We start from the raw sequence: 9,843 nt of genomic DNA, 5'->3' as shown, positions 1-9,843 counted from the left end.
CCTAATATAATGTCTAATATAATATAATCTCCTAGCTGTGTAAGAAAAAATTCATGGACCTGGGTGAAGGAGGTATCCATGGTCAGACATATTTGGAAATTACTTCAGATTGTGCTCCCCCTTAGAGTTTTGCAATTAACAGTCACTTATTAAAGACTCTTAGAAGTTCTGCAAAAAGGGAACCTGTTTAATTATGCTTAACTCAGAGTTTCCCAAACATATTTGATCTTGCAATTCTTTTGTTTCTGGTAGTGTGCATTAATGTCCCTCAATGATTAATGTCCACGCCATGCACAGGGGAGGCACAGCTCTAGAAGGAAGGATATAGTACCAGATTCTGTCCCTCACTGACGATGTGATCTCAGGATGAACACTAACCTCTCTACACCTCATGGTCCTCATATGTCAGATGAGGGTGCACAATAGCACCCACTTCGTGGGGGATGTAAAGATTTAAAGGAATATGATATGACTCTGGTGATTACGACTAATAATATTATGACTCTGGGGTCTGGCTGTCTGGGTTCAAATTTTGTCTTTCAACTTAGTGGTTATATGACCTTAGAAAGCTTACTTAACTTCTGTACCTCAGTTCTTCATCTGTATGATGGGGACAAAAATTGTACCATTCTCACAGGGTTGTTGGAAGAATTCAGTCCAATTCATGCAGAATTGTGAATTGTGCTTGGTCCATGGTAGGTACCTAATACATGTTAGCCCTTATTATCATCATCATTGGTGCTCTTGTTACTTCTATGACTATATCATGTGAGAGGAGTTATTTTAGTTTCTTTTTTTATTGGGATATAACTGACATACAACATCATATTAGTTTCAAGTGTACAACATTAATGATACAGTATTTGTATACATCGTGAAATGATCACCACAGTGAGTCTAGTTAACATCCATCACCCCACATAGTTACAAATTATTTTTGTTGTGATGAGAACTTTTAAGACGTACTCTTAGCAATTTTCAAATATACAATACAGTATTATTAACTATAGACACCATGCTGTACATTACATTAGATTATTTTAGTTTCTAAAAGCAACTCGTCTTACCTTAAAAAACAGCTTACCTCCAGCAAGTTATTAAAATATCATCCCCCCTTTTGTAAATATTTGATTCTTCTCTGTTGATTTTGATCTTTACTTCACCTAGACACTGTGATCCTTGTCTTCCATCATTTAACTTCTTCTCTTCGTGATCATAGGTGGAGAGGCCTTGGCTCTGTTTTTGTCTGGGCATCGGGAAATGGTGGAAGGAGCAAAGACCACCGCTCCTGTGACGGCTACACTAACAGCATCTACACCATCTCCATCAGCAGCACAGCTAAAGGCAGAAAGAAGCCTTGGTGCCTGGAAGAGTGTTCGTCCACACTGGCCACAACCTACAGCAGTGGAGAGTCCTACGATAGGAAAACAATATGTGACATTTGCATGTCTGTCATGATTTATGTATCTTTCACTTTGAAATACAAAGGGAGAAGCATAAATTTACATGCACAAGTAATATATGGAAATAGCCAGTCAAATTAGCTGATTACTCAACATAAATATCGGTTAATGTTACCATTCTGTTACCAATTCATTGAAAAAGCCTGTCCGGGTTGTTACTTTCCAGCATTTAATGTGGCCTTAGACATGATTAAGCTTCAGTTTTGTTGAGGACAAATGAATGGTCCACGTTCACCTGGTGAGTTAGTGGCAGAGAAGAAACTAGAATCTGAGTCTGACTCTTAGCCCAGTTCCCTTGTGTCCCCATCTGCCTTTGAATCTCACCTTCAGTGCTTTGGTTTTGAAGTTGGTCCAACTAATTCAGCGTGAACCTACCCCATACAAAACGTGCTTTTCTAATCCTGCAGCACAAAGTTTGCCTGAACGAGGAGCACAGAAGTCCTCCGTGATATCCTGCTTACCCACAAGCCCTGCTGTCCGTGCAGACAGCGAAATGATTCAGAGTTCAGGTTGCAGGACCAGCCTGCCTGGGTTTTGTTTGCTGTTGAACTATTTACTAGCTGGGTAACTTTGGGAACATTACTTAATTTTTCTATCTCAACATCCTTACCTGTAAAATGGGTACATTTAATATCACATAGCTCATGGAGTTATTACAAAGATGATAAGGAAGTAAACAAAAAGTGCTTTCCACACTACTTGACCCACTGGCACCCAGCGCTGTCCTGCTGATCTTAAATTTCAGTCACCTTTGCACGTTCCTCTTTTCCCTGGTCATGGTTTTGTAAACTGTCTCAGGATTTGTCTTTCTAAAGTGGAGCCAAGCTGCTGTACCTGACACGTTTTAGCATTTAGCCAAGACCCTGCTTTCAGATCTTGTAGATTCATGCAGGTTTGTGTCACCACTGATGCTCACATGACTTTTCCGCGGCAGTGAAAACACAGGTGACAGGACATTACCTCCTTCATGTAATTCTTTATCCCCGTCATTTGATTCCTCTTGATTCCTGGTTAATACGTGAGTTTTATTTTTGATCTCTTAGCTATTTTTACTACCTTTTTAAGTTATATTTGGCAGATTGATTTAAATAAAAACTGCCTACCAAATACGTATCTCATCTGCCCCCATCCTTCCCTAAGTCCTCCACAATAACTGGGTTAAAAAATATGCACATGAGTCTATCTTTAGGTACTTCCATCGTCCATCAGTAAATATCACTCCACAGTACAAAGTGAAATAGAAAAGGAGAAAATGCAGAGATGACAAGTTTTGAAGTTTCATGACTTTCTTAATGGGAAAGCGATGCCTGATAGTTTACCTTTATTGTGGAAATATTATAATCTAGGAATACCCCTTTTGCTTTCTGATATGAAGAGCTTGTCTCTCAGAACTCACAGTCAACGTCCACCAGGAGTGAGTGGCATCAGTGAGTTCTGTGTCATGAAAATCCTGATGAAAACTCTCTGGAATAAGAGTTCTCTTCCTGTACCTCTCAAGTCCGAAGGTCATCTTAAGGCAAACTTACCATTGCTTCAAAGTAAATATGTCTATCTAGTCCTCTTATTTCCTGTGGGGTGATTACTGTGGGGGAGGGTATTGTTGAGTTCCATAAATGACTTCCCTAAGAGAAGCTTATAATCCAATGGGCAAAATATCAGAGAAGAAGGAAGGGTTGCCTGGATCCCAGATGGGAGAGCACAGTGTGGACAGAGGGACCTCACAGTCACCACAGTGAGATTTACTCCCTAGACATGATGTCCTGGGCCCTTCATGACTCTTTCCTGTAATTGTGTGGTTGCTGCTTTGACCCCCGTGACAGAGTGGTCATTTAGGATTCTCCCATGGACAGACAGATTGATCCATTCAGTGGTCAGAGATAGCTCTTGAGAGGGAAAATAGATGCCATGACTTCATGTTAATACCCTTTATTCAGGTCGTATATTTTACTTTTCTCCAGTTGCTGCTTCTGATATCAAAACCTTTACTGCCTCACTTTATATATTTAACTTCAACCTGTTTCTACCTTTTGTTTACTCTCTTTCTCCCATTTTCATAGCAGCAATTTATTATTAATTTTTCTCTATCCAGTTCTTAGATTCTCTAATTCTCCCTGAATCCCCAGATTACTGTCAAATTACAGTTTCAAGTTACAGTTTCTAGCTTCAGGCAGACTACTCAGTGGCTAAGCCACCGGCACTGAGTCTTGTTTCTTTCATTTGTAAAATGGAGGTAAAACTGCACCAACCTCACAGATTTTCATGGGGATAATAAGATACTGAGTGTAAGGTACTTACACGGCACCAGGTGCAACTGTTACCAGCCACAAACACTGGTTCGTTTACCCATCACACAAGAGGGGCCAAAAATTAAAAAATGGAATGCCAGGCTAGCGGCAAGGAAAGGGGCTTTTATTATCAAAAGGCAGCCAGATAAGGAGATAGGAGATGAAACTCAGATCCACTTCCTTGAAGGGAAAAAGGTAGGGGTTTTTATTGGGACTTTTAGATAGGGGAGGGGGAGGATGTGGCCTTGCTGGTTGGTGCCTTCCCACCAGCCTGTGTTTGGCCTTGTGAGGCTGCTTGCAGGGAGGGGGATGGCAAGCTAAGGGAATCTGCAGGTGAGTGTCTTTGGTAGTCTGCCTCCATGCCAGATGGTGGATTATGGTGCCAGGAAGCCAAAGAGTTGGGGTTGGGAAGCTTCAGTTTCTTGATATTCTCTGGATATCAGTTTCCCTGTAATAAATTTCACAGACCCATAATTAGTCAAAACTTTAGCATGAGCCCAGTGTGAGGCCAACTGGACTTTAACAATTTGTAACTTCCATTTGTGTTGTGAAGCTCAGGGAAACAAAGGTGAAAGAAACTGATATTTACATAAGAATATAGCTAAAGAAGCAGGGAAAGGGGATGGATTCTTTTGGTTTTAACCATATATATGCTGGGTTTAATGTAAGGGAACCGATATTGGGGCTGGTATCACAAGAGCTGTTCAGCAGATGGCCGGTACCATTGTTCCCAAAGTCAGTGTATCTTCTGTGTCCTGGGGGGGTTAGGCTGGTCATGTTTCCAGCTGTTGTTAACAGAGGTGCTTGTTGCACCTCCATTTTTTCCAATCTATAGAATACTGCAATCTGTTCCACCCACCTTGTAAAGACAGGCACTTTGATGGTAAATGTGTTAACAGTTCGAAAATGAGTAAAGCTGGCAATAATATCAGACTTTTGTGGTCCTGCTGACCCCTTTTCCTTCTAGATGTCAGAATGACAAATAATCCTGCATTGCACCTGGGACCTATTCTTCCCCAGGCTTTGAACTAGATGTCTGTGGTCTCTTGGAGATGCCCACATCCTGTCAGTGGCATCCATGATTGAGTGTTACATAAATATGAAAATCAGAGAAGGTCCCTTTATTCTCATCTGTTCTAAAGCCAGAGCTGGCTCTAAAGTTAAGAAGTGTGCAGACTTGAGAGAGAGGCACAGTTTAGCTGTCCTATGGAGACTCTCTTACATAAGTTTCAAGGTTATGAGGTTTTCTGCATTTTGTTTCTAAATGGTAGGGGAAAAAACATGTTTTTAGAGTCACTTAGGGGAGAAAAGTGCTTAGGAATGTTTAGGCTGGGGAGAAGTTTTGTAGGTCAGAGAATGATGGGAGATGTGGGGAAAAGATTGAAGACAGAGAGAGTGGTAGAGAATTATCCTGAGGAAAGATTAGGAGCATCAGATGGAGAGTTGACAACAGCCAAGAGGAGAGACGGACCTTCCTCGGAGAAAGAAGACAAGTGAACAGTCAAGAAGAAGATAGAGAGGAATTTTGACACCAACAAAAAGGGTCTGGGGAAACTCAGTATCTTATCAGCAAATTAGGTAGCGAAGTCACCTTCTGAGAAAGAATGGGTGGAACTTGGGTCTTAGGAAGGCTTGGCCTAGCTCAAGTGAGGAATGCAAGAGGAAACTAGAAGGATGAATGAAAGGATGACCAAGCAGTCTAGGGCACCATCCGGGGTGAGCCAGACTCATAGTGGGGCATAAGAATGTTGTATTTGGAGGGAGTATTTGAAATCTTGGAGATGGGGCAATTCCTAGTGATGATAATATCTAAGACGGCCCTTTGTGGGTGCCAATTGAGGCCAGTATAGTTGAGCAAATCAAGGAAGTATGAGGACAAGGTATCAGTGCCACCTACTGGCTTATGGAAGACAATGAGGAGGCAAGCAAGAGATACAGAGAATTTGAAATTTTCACGGTAACATGTGAATAACCCTTGCTTGCCCTAGCCGCGCATCATCTGTATTTACCAAGGAGACTCTGGGTGTGGACATGATATAACTCTTGGAACCATCTAAGTAGTGTTTGATTTAGCCAAGTAATGTGTATTTAGTTTAAGATCCTACCCTTGCATTGACTCTAATACATCATGGAGATTAAGGTGGGTGGATATGAAGAGTTGGGAGAACCCAACTGCTGTTGTCAGTTCCTATAGGCACAGATGCCAAGGCAAAGTAACAGTCTTTGCCTCTAGGTCTATCAGAATCCAGTGTATGCTCTTTCTCTTCTGTTTCAGACTTTAATCTAGACTGTCCAAGGAAGTCAAAGGCCCCTGGCAGCATTTGGATTATAACCACCTCTTTACAAATCAGCTTCTCAAAAATCTTTGAGAACCTGAGAGCAGGGCCTTTTTAATTTGTGTATCTCTAAATCTCACCTAGTCCCTGGTAAATAGATGTTCAAAAAACATCCATGGAATGAATGAATGAATGAATAAATTGTGCTCTCTAGGATCCTACATTTCTCTAGAATACACTTTCTTTGGGTGTAGAAGTCTCCGTGACCCTCCCCCATTCTTCTTCCACTCAGCATATATTTTTGAAAGATACGTAGCTATTATCCAACTCTGTAAACACAAGTTATTAGCATTGGCAATGTAGGGAAGATCTACTTCTTCCTACCAGGTCTGCCCTGGATCCTCTGCTCTCTATCTTGCTGGTGCCTGGACTGATAATCACACTATTCAATTGGTCATGCTTCTTATGGAAAAAGTGGAAGAGATTACAGCAAGGGCAATAATTAAGAGGTGGAATGGGGGAGGCTAAATAAATAAAAAGAAGGCTGCATAAATATGATGCCTATATTGAATGAGACAGTTCCAACTTGAAATCACTACTCCTATTAGATGGAAGTTCCAGCTATTTTCTGCCTTGGGACTGCTGATTGCCAATAGTGCAACTAGTCCTTTCTAACATCTTTATGTGAATTACTAAAAGGCGCCCCCTACCGAGGCAGAGACAGCTAACACCAGAGTGAGTGTCTTGGTGAGATGAACGTGGGCTGGATTTCCACTTCACCATCTGGGCAGCACATTGTGCAGGAACAACTTGCACATTTGCATTCTTTACCCCTGCTTGTTACTCACTCTTTTGAGCCTAGGGCTCCTGGGAGTCACTCCTGAGCTAAGAACCACAGTCTCATTCTAAAAGTTACAGATCAGATTCCTGGTCCACACTGTACCTGGGCAATAACTGGAAGCACAGAAGAGCAGAGTCCTTGGGCTGGCCAGGTGGCATAGTGGTTAAGTTCACGTGCTCCACTTGGGTGGCCCGGGGTTCTCAGGTTCAGATCCTGGGCACAGACCAAGGCACCGCTTATCAAACCATGCTGTGGCAGACGTTCCACATATAAAGTAGAGGAAGATGGGCGTGGATGTTATCCCAGGGCCAATCTTCCTCAGCAAAAAGAGGAGAATTGGCAGCAGATGTTAGCTCAGGGTTAGTCTTCCTCACCAAAAACAAAAACAAAAAAAGAAGAGCAGAGACCAGGATATGCAGGGTGTGCCACTGTTAGAAATATGCATTGCCCTAATATGTACTCTTCCCCTTTAGTTAACAAAACTGACTCTACATGAAAGGCTTCTTCTGCTATGTAGGGAGAAACTCTAGCTGCCTCCTCATTTTCATTTTTGTGGTTTAGTGCTGGCAAGTGGAAGATATATGTGTATAAGATTTACCTTACCCAACTTCACTAGTTCAGAAAAGCTATGGGAAAAGCCAGCGGGGTGGACTTCCTCCACTTCTCTCCAGTTAAGTCTATGTTTCCAGGGCTTTTTTCAATGCAACTATACTAAATAAGACAGCGAATCTCAGAGTTTCACTAAGACCACTTGATTAAACCAAGGGTGAGTAGATGCTACCTCACCACTCTGGCTGGATCTGATTGACAATGTTCAGATGCTTTCAGAGCTGTGAAAGTTGGGTGTGGGTTGGGGGCAAGTGAAGGTTGTGACTCTGCTGAAATCTGAAACTGTATTTTCTGAGCAGTTTCCAACCCATACCACAGGGCTCTTCGGATCAGACTGAAGAAATGTGTCGATTTCTTTTTAGACAGTGGGAGGAGAGGATGAGTGTAGTGTGAGTAGAGTGCTGAATTCAATGACTAGAGAGCCATCAGTGGATTATCACCTTCGACGTGGTTGGCGTCTCTCCATCACCTTTGCCAGGGGAGTAATTTCTTAAAATTTTCAAAGAAGTTTGTGCAGCTGGACTTGCCTCTGTGGAAAAACCTCATATATGTTTTTCCTTGAGAAAGACAAACTTTCCAATTAAATGAAGAATTCTTTGGCTGTCTCTTCATTGTTACTCTTCCAGGGTGAGATGCAGCTCACATCTGTCAAATGTCAGCCACTCTCCAGCTCCAATGCTTGGCCAGTAACCACCATCCCCCAAAGTGGCAGGATGAGATCTGGGGGGGTCCTGCTTGTTGCTTCACTTGAACCAAGGCTATCGATTGGGTCTCTGCGGGCCAGGAGCCCTCAGCTTTTAACAGGAAAGTCAGTGGGAGGTCAGTAAAGGGGTCCTGTGGGAAGCTCCCCTTGGCCTCTCCCTACTTATAAAACCTGTAACACATGTTGACTAGATCCAAAATTATGTCATTGCCTCATAACTTTTTGAGGTTCCAACTTCTGAGGCCCTTGGGAGAGGAGCAGTTGTTACTGTAAGGTCAGGGTTTAGATCTGGCGACTGAAGCCGTTCAAGGTCTCTTTTGCTTTGTGTCCATTGCTTTTATATTATTTTATTTTATTTTGAAGTTTTTAAGACTATGCATTTACTTATTTATTTTTATTATTATTTTTTATTGAGCTGACCTTGGTTTATAACATTATATAAACTTCAGGTGTACACCATTTTATTTCAGTTTCTGCGTAGACTACATCATGTTCACCACCCAAAGTCTCATTGCTGTGCATCACCTCCATTGCTTTTAAGCAGCCAGAGAGAGATCTGGCTGCTCTCAGACTGAGCTCAGGCAGCATTGCCATGTAGAAATGAGGTAAACAACTAGATTATGTTCCCCAGGAGAATGCATTGATGAGATGGCTGCTGCCAGATCTGTGAAGCCTCATGTGCCAAGTGCTGGGGGCCAACCCAGGAAGACTCCACTGGCTGTCCCGTTACAAGGTGAGGGGCTTCTCAATATCTCCTGGAGTTGAGAGTTCATGGGTTGCAGGATGGAGACAGGAGGTGCCTACCACCTTAGAGGCACCCCTTGGACCTGCAAGGAAAAAGAATCAAACTCCATCCCTTGACAAAGAAACCCTCCATGGTCTGACCACAGCCCCCTTCTGAGCATCTTCTCCCCATGACGCCCAGCACCCACTGCAAGAATCAGTTCCTTGGAGACTAGAGGGGCTTTCTTATCGATGAGGATGGCAATGCCTTTGATGCCTGGAATCTCATCCCTTTCTGCACTCTCAGCCCTCAGCCCTCATCTCCATCTGTTGATCCAATATCTACTCAGATTTCTAAAGTCAGTTCAAGGGTGAACAGTTCTATGAAGGCATTTTTGATCTCTTCTAGTGGCTTTAACACCCCGCTCCCCCCCCCAATTTATGTTCCCCTGTGCTCTGTATAAACTTCCAGAGGAGCACCTGTGACATTTTAAGACATTCATTTACAAATCTATCTGTTTGTTAGGCTGTAAGCCCCTTCAAGTACTCATCTTTGTATCTCCATTGCCTATCACAGTGCTAGGAAAATAGTAGGCACTCAATAAATGTTTGAGAGCTGAATGAATGAGGAAATAGCAAGTATCTGAATGGGATGAGCATCTTTGCTAATATACTGGGAATTTCTAATGAAGAGAGTTGGGAGCCTGTTGTATTTTTAGTCAACACTCCTCTGATTCTAGCACTTAATATTTGTTGGCTGACAGTGTTTGAATGAACGGCCTCATCACCGCTCTGCTAAATGCGTAGGAAGCAGGGTCCTCCCCAGACCAGTATGACGAGGCTGCTCCAATGGCAGATGAATCTCTAGGATGGACGTTCCCTCTGCCTTGCACAAAGTCATTTCATCTAAATCTTTCTCAGGACTGTAATATCCTCAGTAGGA

General features: G+C 42.6%; 1 pseudogene; it reads left to right on the top strand.

The window, feature by feature from the left end:
• Positions 1–8,825: 8,825 nt before the first annotated feature.
• The window catches only part of LOC147914340 (nuclear pore-associated protein 1-like), a 47,137-nt pseudogene continuing 46,119 nt past the window's right edge, over positions 8,826–9,843 (top strand).

The sequence above is a fragment of the Ceratotherium simum genome, chromosome 20 (assembly GCF_057802395.1).
Source record: "Ceratotherium simum simum isolate JZ-2026a chromosome 20, ASM5780239v1, whole genome shotgun sequence".
NCBI classification, from domain to species: domain Eukaryota; kingdom Metazoa; phylum Chordata; class Mammalia; order Perissodactyla; family Rhinocerotidae; genus Ceratotherium; species Ceratotherium simum.
This window is presented reverse-complemented; position numbering and strand designations above follow the sequence as displayed.